Raw genomic sequence first — 8,549 nt, 5'->3', positions numbered from 1 at the left:
AAAAGGGGTTGATATACTCACACACACACACACACACATCCATACACACACCCATATGCACCTACATACACACACACACACACACACAAGTTTATTGTTTGTATTAATGTGTGTGTATGCGCCTTTGTCATGCAATGTATTCGATAATGAGGGCGAGAAACTGCAACCATGCCCCCCGCGATCCAGAGGCAGATAGGGAAGGACCCAGGGGACCCAGGCCATCCACAGCACAGGAGCTCAGAAGACTTGGGGCCACACATCCCGATGGCAACCGCGTACACTCCCCAGAAGAGGAAGGAGGGGGGCTACAGACGGAACCCCCACAATCCAGGGGCTAGAGTCCAGAGAGCCAGAGACGACGGGCAGCTACAGACACTCCTGTTACCACTCATCTGTCAGACACAGAGGCCACGCCCCTAATAATGCAAGAGTTAGGCTTTAATAGAAATTGAAATTGATAAATTATTTCAACTAAAGAAAAGTTCCTAACCTCAACACTTTGTGATGAGGCCAAGAGGGCAAACATTTCAATATTAGATTGGTATGACAGCGCCCTCTACTGGCCTGAAGAATAATTGTTTAATCGCTTACCAACCTGTAAAGTGACCTGTCCTGATCGGCCCTCATTTTCAATCAGATGTCAAAAAACATGAAGATCTAAAAGTGAAATTAACTCAGCACAGAAAAAAGAAAATATTCAGCAAAAAAGTTTTATAAATTTTGAAGGAAAAACAAAAAATAAATAAAGACAAACAAAATACAATATAGCAAAAAAATATCCATCCATGCATTCACTTCCACTTATCCTGTTCATAGCAAAAAATAAAAGTCAAAATTAAGTAGAAAAATAATGAACACGGTGTTATTTTTGTTATGTAATAGTTAAACAAACAGAAACATTACAAACATGAGCAAAATAGAAAAATGAAGAAAGAAAAACTTTCAGTTTCATCCGTGAACTTTGTGTTTCAGCTCATAGTCAGTGACCTTTATTCATTTCACATTAAAAGCCTTCCTGTGTTTCAGCAGACAAAAACCCTTCATTTCTTAAGCAGGCTTTTATTTTGAAACATTTGCTCAAACTCAAACTCTTTTATCTGAAGACAAACGGTGAACAGTGAGGTGTGATGGAGATGTAGAGGATGGGGGTCAGATGACATCATGAGTGATCATCACGTGACTTTAATTTTAGACCATGTGCTCAGTTCCAGCTGATTAATGCATGTAAACACTACACTGTGGTTCCACAGGCTGAGAAAAGGAGCCACAGCTCTGCCTGTCCACCAGATGGCGCTACACCTCTCTACATGATAAACACTGCAGCTGATCTCTGTACTAAACATTGTTCCCACTAACAATAATAATGGTCCCTTATAAGAATTATACAGCACAGCATGTTGCACATCTATACATCATATCTAACACATATACAGAGACAGACCTTCAGTCTGTGCTCCCCTGATTGCAGCACAGGATCCTCCTCAAAGTTTCCCACATCAGTGCAGGAAATCATTCAAACCAAGTAAGTCAGAGACGTTTGGATCAACCTTCAGCTGCTTTATATGAACCATATAGACTGGACTCCTAACATACTTCTCCCTCTCCTCTCTGTGGACCCATGGGACCAGGACCCAGTGCATTCACTCCCAGAATGCATCTGGGTTCATTTAGATACTGGCCTCCTCACAGTAACAGCTGCAAGAAATCTGTCTGTATTTATGCTTCAAAAATGAATCAATAAAAGTGAAAATTGTTCAGTGTGAAACATCAAATACACACATCCTGTAACCATTAAATGATGTCTGCTGTTTTAGTCTGTGTGTGTGTGTGTGTGTGTGTGTGTGTGTGTGTGTGTGTGTGTGTGTGTGTGTGTTAGCGACAAACAAACTGGAACAAGTCAAATTTTTCATCTGACACCTTTATTTGAAGAAAAAAAGAAAACCAAGTGAGAACAAACGTTTATTAATCCAACAGAGAAGAAAAATCCATGAAATGAAAAAGAATCTTTTTAACATGTGGATGTTTTTGTGGTCTGAGGTGCTCGGGGACCAGTTAGAGCAGAGATCCTCACATCCAGGCCTCGAGGGCCGGTGTCCTGCAGGTTTTAGATGTGTCTCTGCTTCAACACACCTGAGTCAAATATAGAAGTCATTAGCAGGACTCTGGAGAACCTGACTGCATACTGAGGAGGTAATTCAGCCATTTGATTCAGGTGTGTTGGATCAGGGACACATCTAAAAGCTGCAGGACACCGGCCCTCGAGGCCTGGCTGTGAGGATCCTGAGTTAGAGAGTGGAGGGCTGCTTCAGTGGAGAGCAGAGATCTTTCTGTGGTTTAAAGCCTGAAAAAGAAAAAACAGTTCAAAGAACAGAAAACGTGATTACAAGTTATCAAAACTCTGCTGATGGACTCGTTTTGTAATGATGTGAGTGTGTGGTCCATATGTGGGTAATGTGTTGAAATATTCTTGTGTCAATATTTTATTTATTATTATTTGGTGGGTTTGACATTAATTTGTTGCTCTGTTTGTTTGTGTGGAGTCAGACCCACTGCTGTATTTAATTTGTTTGCATATTTTTTGTGTTTATTCTTTATCTCTTTGTGTGTCATTAAAGAGCTGCTGTTATTCTGTGCTGTGTGCCGACTAATTTCTGAGGCTCTAATAAATTCAGACTTGTTCTTGTTTATTAAAGTCATTAATCATGTTTGCTGGACCGTCTCTCCACCCTGGAGAAAGAAGTCAGTTTTCTACCCCATCACTTTCTACATCCATGTCACTGGAAGCCTGCCTGTGGCTGAGCCTTTGCTTTGTTTTAGCCACATGTTACATAGTTTATTGTCATAAACTGCCAGAAATTTCTTTTCAAATTAAGTCTCATATATTTTGTTGTCTGTGGAGTGGAGTGGGGGGTAAATGGAGTTGTGTATATTTTTTAGGGTGGATTGATGGGCGGGGTCCAGAGGAATGAGTGTGAATCTGTGGAAGTATTAAAGCATGGATGGCTCTAAATTTCTTGAATTTTAATGAGAAAAAGACAGAGGTGATTGTTTTTGGCCCTAGCATCCCAGGCGGATCTTCCCCCGTGGACGTGGGGTCATTATCACAATATGTAAAGCCATCTGTCACAAATTTGGGTTTTATTATGGACGAGAATTTTAAATTGGAGGATCAGAGCAGTGCAGTAGTGAGATCTAGCTTCTTTCATTTGAGGCAGCTGGCAAAAATAAAAAATATACTATCGAAGAAGCATTTTGAAGTTGTGATCCATGCTTTTATTACCACTAGACTGGATTACTGCAATGCTTTATATGTTGGTGTTAGCCAGTCTGCTCTAGCCCGTCTGCAACTGGTTCAAAATGCTGCTGCATGCCTATTGATGGGATCGCGAAAGAGAGAGCATATCACCCCTGTTTTATCCTCACTGCACTGGCTGCCCATGTATTTTAGAGTTCATTTTAAAATCCTTTTATTTGTTTTTAGGTCACTTCATGGCCTTGCCCCATCTTGTCTTTCCGAGTTGCTGCACGTACATACTCCTTCACGGTCACTCAGATCAGCTGATCGGCTTTTTCTGGATGTGCCGAGGACACAGCGGAGGCTCAGAGGAGACAGAGCCTTTGCTGTGGCAGGTCCAAAACTCTGGAACGCTTTGCCATTAGAGATTAAACAGGCCTCTTCACTGGCCACGTTTAAGTCTGCTCTTAAGACCCACTTGTTTCGTTTGGCCTTTGATTAATAGGAGCGGCTGTCTATTGAAATTTGTAATTTATTTATTTCTAGGATAAATTATGCTTTTTATTATTGGTTTTATTTGTGTGTATTATGTTATTGATTTATTGTTAGGATAAATCATGCATTTTATAGTTGTTTATTTGTGTGTAAATTTTTATATCTTTTATCTTTGTAAATTTTAATTTTCTCTTGTCCAAATGTATTTTATGTACAGCACTTTGGTCAGTGGTTGCTGTTTTGAAAGTGCTTTATAAATCAACTTGGCTTGGCATGTACCTATTTATTTTACTTCTCTTTATTTAATCTTTTTTTATTATCATTTTAAAGACACTAGATAGAGACTACTTACACAAGTTTGTTGTCTCATCGCTGCACAATGACAATAATGATATTCTGATTCAGTGAGACATAAATGTGGGGGGTGAGCAGCTAGCTTGTTTGTGTTCAGAGTCAAAGAGCAGCTGTACCTGCTCCTCCTGGTTCTGATGCTTTCTAGTCCATCACTGATGCCTTCAGTTCTCACTGCTGAGTAGACCACAGTTGAATCCCATCCTGCAGAATGAACCATTTCAGTTACAGCAGTGCTGTTATATTACTGCACTAAACTAAACATGTTTTATTACTGCAGCAGTGTGAGCAGATGAAGGTGAAGCTTTTATAAACCGCAGCACGCTGTGAGCTGTTTTCCCATCTTAACACCTCCGCTGTGAAACTCAGAATAGCCGCAGCACTGGGGGGTGTTTCTGAGAAAAGGAGGGTCGACGACCACAAAGCTCACATGTTCTTTCAGCATAACCCGACACACTTCACCACACAGCACAAAGCAAACACGCTCTCACGATAGCAGGAAGTTGATGCTGTAAGTGGACCTGCGGGACCTTGAAAAGTCCTTGACTTCAAGGACAGTTTGGAGTTTGGGTCCAATCTGGGCTCATTCTGGCAAACACCTCTGAGCAAAAGGTGTGACACACGTGACATCTCGCACATACATTATAAGTTCCATTAAGATCGCATGTGTTCATGAGAAAATGCAGATGAGCCACATTTGGGTAAAAAACTATTATTTCTCTTAAAGAACATCAGTCAGTCCAGCTGTTGAACTGGCCGTCCTGAAATTCATGCTGCAGTCAGTTTGGACCCACAAATCCTCCAGTACTTAGTAACGCGTTACTCTAATCTGACTACTTTGCTTGGTAACGAGTAATCTAACGCGCTACTATTTGCAGTCCAGTAATCAAATTACTTTTCCAAGTCACTGTGCGATACGGTTTTTATCATTTTCCTCAGTACAAAGATATATTTTTGTTTTCTTCTTGCATCTCGGGGAGTGACGCCTGGTCGATAATTAAGTCCCGTTTTCATCATGAGGACAATAACAGCACACAAACGTAAACAATGGAGGGAGGAGAGAGATGCACATTTTCTAGTTGAAATACAGGCACTATTTTTTGAGTCTGTGTCAGCTAAAGATGACAATATCAAGGTTAGCTGTGCAGTCTGTGCTGGTGACAAAGTGCTGTCTAGCTTCAGAAACATTAAGTCAGATTTGAAGAAACATCTGTAGTCACGGCGCAGTCACACTTACAGAGCGAGTCGCAACAGGTGGAGCAAAGCAGAGCTGCGGCTAATGCAGGAGCACCCCCCAGCACCCAAACAACAAAAACTGGACTTCAGTACAAATCAGTAAGTGGGGGGGCTGAAGAAGTTGTTTGGACAGTATGTAGTAGAGGAAATGCTACCCTTAAACACGGCTGACTCGCCCTCGTTTCCTGGTTGTCATTTTTATGTTGAGGCAGCGGGGGTGCTGCCGGTGTTGTGCCAAAAAGTGATTTTTTTTTTGGTATTTGCCAAAAGATGAATGCCTGTTGTTAAACGGCTGTAAATGACTTGTTGACCTATAATCAGTGAAGCATATGTCAAACATATCTCTCATGAATGATATCAGGTCATTCTGAGTCAGAAACAGCATTTCTATCACAAGGTAGAAGCTGCACTCAGTTTCTGGCAAAGGGACTTTTATATATTTGTTTTTTATCAAGGTAAAAACTGTCATTGACATTAAAAATGTCTTTTCAAACTGAAATCTGGCTCAGAAGGCTGCAGAAATCACAACAAATATAACATCACAGTTATATAAAGATAGTTGAAGTGGCCAAAAAGCTCTGGATTGGTTCTAATGTAGGTACAATAACACAGACTCATAAAGATTGTTGAAAAACAGGTGATTTCTGCATTTTATATATAAGCCCTTCATAAATCATGCTGACTGCACTCTGTTTACCAATATAAGCAAATACATTACACATAAAAACACACAGAAACATCAGAATCACTTTATGACAGACGATCACTTTTTAGCACGACACCAGCAGCTGCTGAAAGTAACTTGTAATCTAACTTAGTTACTTTTAAAATTAAGTAATCAGTAAACTAACTACCGTATTTTCCGGACTATAGAGCGCACCATACTATAAGCCGCACCTACAAATTTTTTGGAAAAAACTGGAAACGTACATATATAAGCCGCACCGGGCTATAAGCCGCTGGTATCTCCGTCGCTCTCGGTTTTCCACAATTACTCGGCACTCAGCAGAGGGGGACAGACAACCCCAAATTTGAGTTATAACAAGTCAATTCACCATTGATTCGTTCACGCCGAGCTTACGTGCAGCGGCTCTATTTCCCTCCTGTAGTGCCAGGTCGATAGCCCTCAACTTAAAAGCGGCATCATAGGAAGTTCTTTTTGTGGTTTCCATGATGAGGGAGTTTGAAAAAAATCTCTTTTGTGCCTGCTGCTAGCACTTGTTGGCGCTTTCTTCTTTGATTTCCAACTTTGACGTCACATGATTCATATCCTGCTAAAGAGCCCCCTGGTGGTTAAAGAAAAATCCACAGAAACGCCGCACCGGGCTATAAGCCGCATGGTTCAAAACGTGGGAAAAAAGTAGCGGCTTATAGTCCGAAAAATACGGTACTGTATTTTGTGGACCATAAGGCGCACCGGGTTATAAGGCGCATGATAAAACATGTGTAGAACGAAACAAAAGGTAAGTCGAACTTTATTCAACTCATTCACAATAACTCAGAATATTGTTCAGTTGTAACAAATACAGAAAAATACCCTCACATTTTAAATCATTCATCTTCCACATCGCCCGGACCTCTCTGTGGCACTGAGGGGGACAGCACACACACCCCCGGACCTCAATTCATTCTTTAGCGACTTCTAGCGACTTTTGAGAGTTTTTGCACAAAAGTTGGCAACAGTGCCAGCCACTGATCGCCAGATTACGCACAAATATCCGGGCCAGCATAGATGAAAAGAGGCCAAATCCATCAATGTTTTCTGCGGTTTACTGCGTACGGTTTCTATTTTTGGAACAATGCTTCCACTTCTTGCTGAATTTATCTCCGGCGGCTTTGGCTGCTTTCCACACCTGCTGCGCTGCACTCATAGCTTGTTCCTGTCTAATATCATCAGCAGAGTTATTTTGTGAATTGATGATGGACTATCACTGCAGACCCCGCAATGGTGCAGTGGGGTGGATGCCTCGGCCATCGGCGGTCAGATACCAGCGCTCAACTATTTTAAACGCGTACGCTGGGTGGTACCCCCCTGTCATATGCTTCATACTATCTGGAAAATGTCGATATTTATTAAGCTTCCCTCACCAAAGTCACGCTAAAACATTTTGACCGATTTCTAAACGCAGTGTACCATGTAAAATTGGTTCAAGATCAGCAAGCAAAACAAGAATTCATATATAAGGTGCACCAGACTATGAGGCACACTGCCGATTTACAAGAAAATTTAAGGATTTTAAGTCACCTTATAGTCCGAAAAATACAGTAAGTTACTTTTGACTAATGGGATTACCTTTTCAAGGTAACTATGCCATCACTGCTCACAACACATGGAAATTATTAATCAAGCTTCTTAGCATGAACCCTCACAGACAGTATATTGCTGTTTATGCACACACACACACACACACACGCACACACACACACACCAAGAAAAACTGCAATGTTCTCTTATTACTAAGTATTAGCATGCTGCTAAGATCTTTAAACCTTTGAACTTTAACCCTACTGTTTGCTATTTGTAGTGTTAGCATTTAACTTAAGGAAAAGTCTCAGCTCCCTGGTCCAGAGTCAGACAGAGGAGAGCAGCTGTACCTCGTAGCTTTGATCTGTTTTTCTTGTCTCTGACGTCTTCTGAGTCGACTGCAGCTGCATCAGTGACTGCACAATGAAACACACACAGAGGACTCACTGTAGATACTGTGTAAATAGTGCTGAAGAAATTTTTAGCCAAAAAGGGTTCTGGTCTTTGAGGCTGTTCATAATGGTGGCCCTGAAGTTCAAACCACATCAACAAATCACTAGTCACAACTACAAATTTAAAAACACAACAACATTAACTAAGCACAATTACGAATCACAAAATACAACGACATTAACAAACTGGTAGGTCCCAGTGGGAAATCCTGGGAAATCGCTGATTGGATGACGCCACTTTTGGCTTTTGAACCGGAAGTTAGGGCATTCGCTCTTTCAAAGTTTGGATAGGCAGGAAGAGAGTCACAGCGCCATGTATTACCCTACCTGCAGAGAAGAGCTGGTTGAGCTGTCACCAGTAATATTCATATTCATGAACTTCTGGTTCAAAAGCCAAAAGTGGCGTCGTCCAATCAGTGATTTCCCAGGTTTTCCCACAGGGACCTACCTCTTCCAGTTTGTTAATTTTGTTGTGTTTTTTTTATTTGTAATTGTGCTTAGTTAATGTTGTTGTGTTTTTAAATTTGTAGCTGTG

At 41.1% G+C, this 8,549-nt stretch overlaps 1 long non-coding RNA gene across 1 annotated transcript; it reads right to left on the bottom strand.

The window, feature by feature from the left end:
• Nucleotides 1-2,194: 2,194 nt before the first annotated feature.
• Nucleotides 2,195-8,045, bottom strand: LOC115777420 (uncharacterized). The gene is made up of 3 exons (XR_004019620.1): nucleotides 7,913-8,045; nucleotides 4,201-4,285; nucleotides 2,195-2,341 (listed from the first exon to the last, which is right to left on the bottom strand). It is a non-coding gene; the product is annotated as an uncharacterized LOC115777420 (long non-coding RNA).
• Nucleotides 8,046-8,549: the final 504 nt, after the last annotated feature.

Source organism: Archocentrus centrarchus, unplaced genomic scaffold, assembly GCF_007364275.1.
Source record: "Archocentrus centrarchus isolate MPI-CPG fArcCen1 unplaced genomic scaffold, fArcCen1 scaffold_53_ctg1, whole genome shotgun sequence".
Classification (NCBI taxonomy): Eukaryota; Metazoa; Chordata; class Actinopteri; order Cichliformes; family Cichlidae; genus Archocentrus; species Archocentrus centrarchus.
This window is presented reverse-complemented; position numbering and strand designations above follow the sequence as displayed.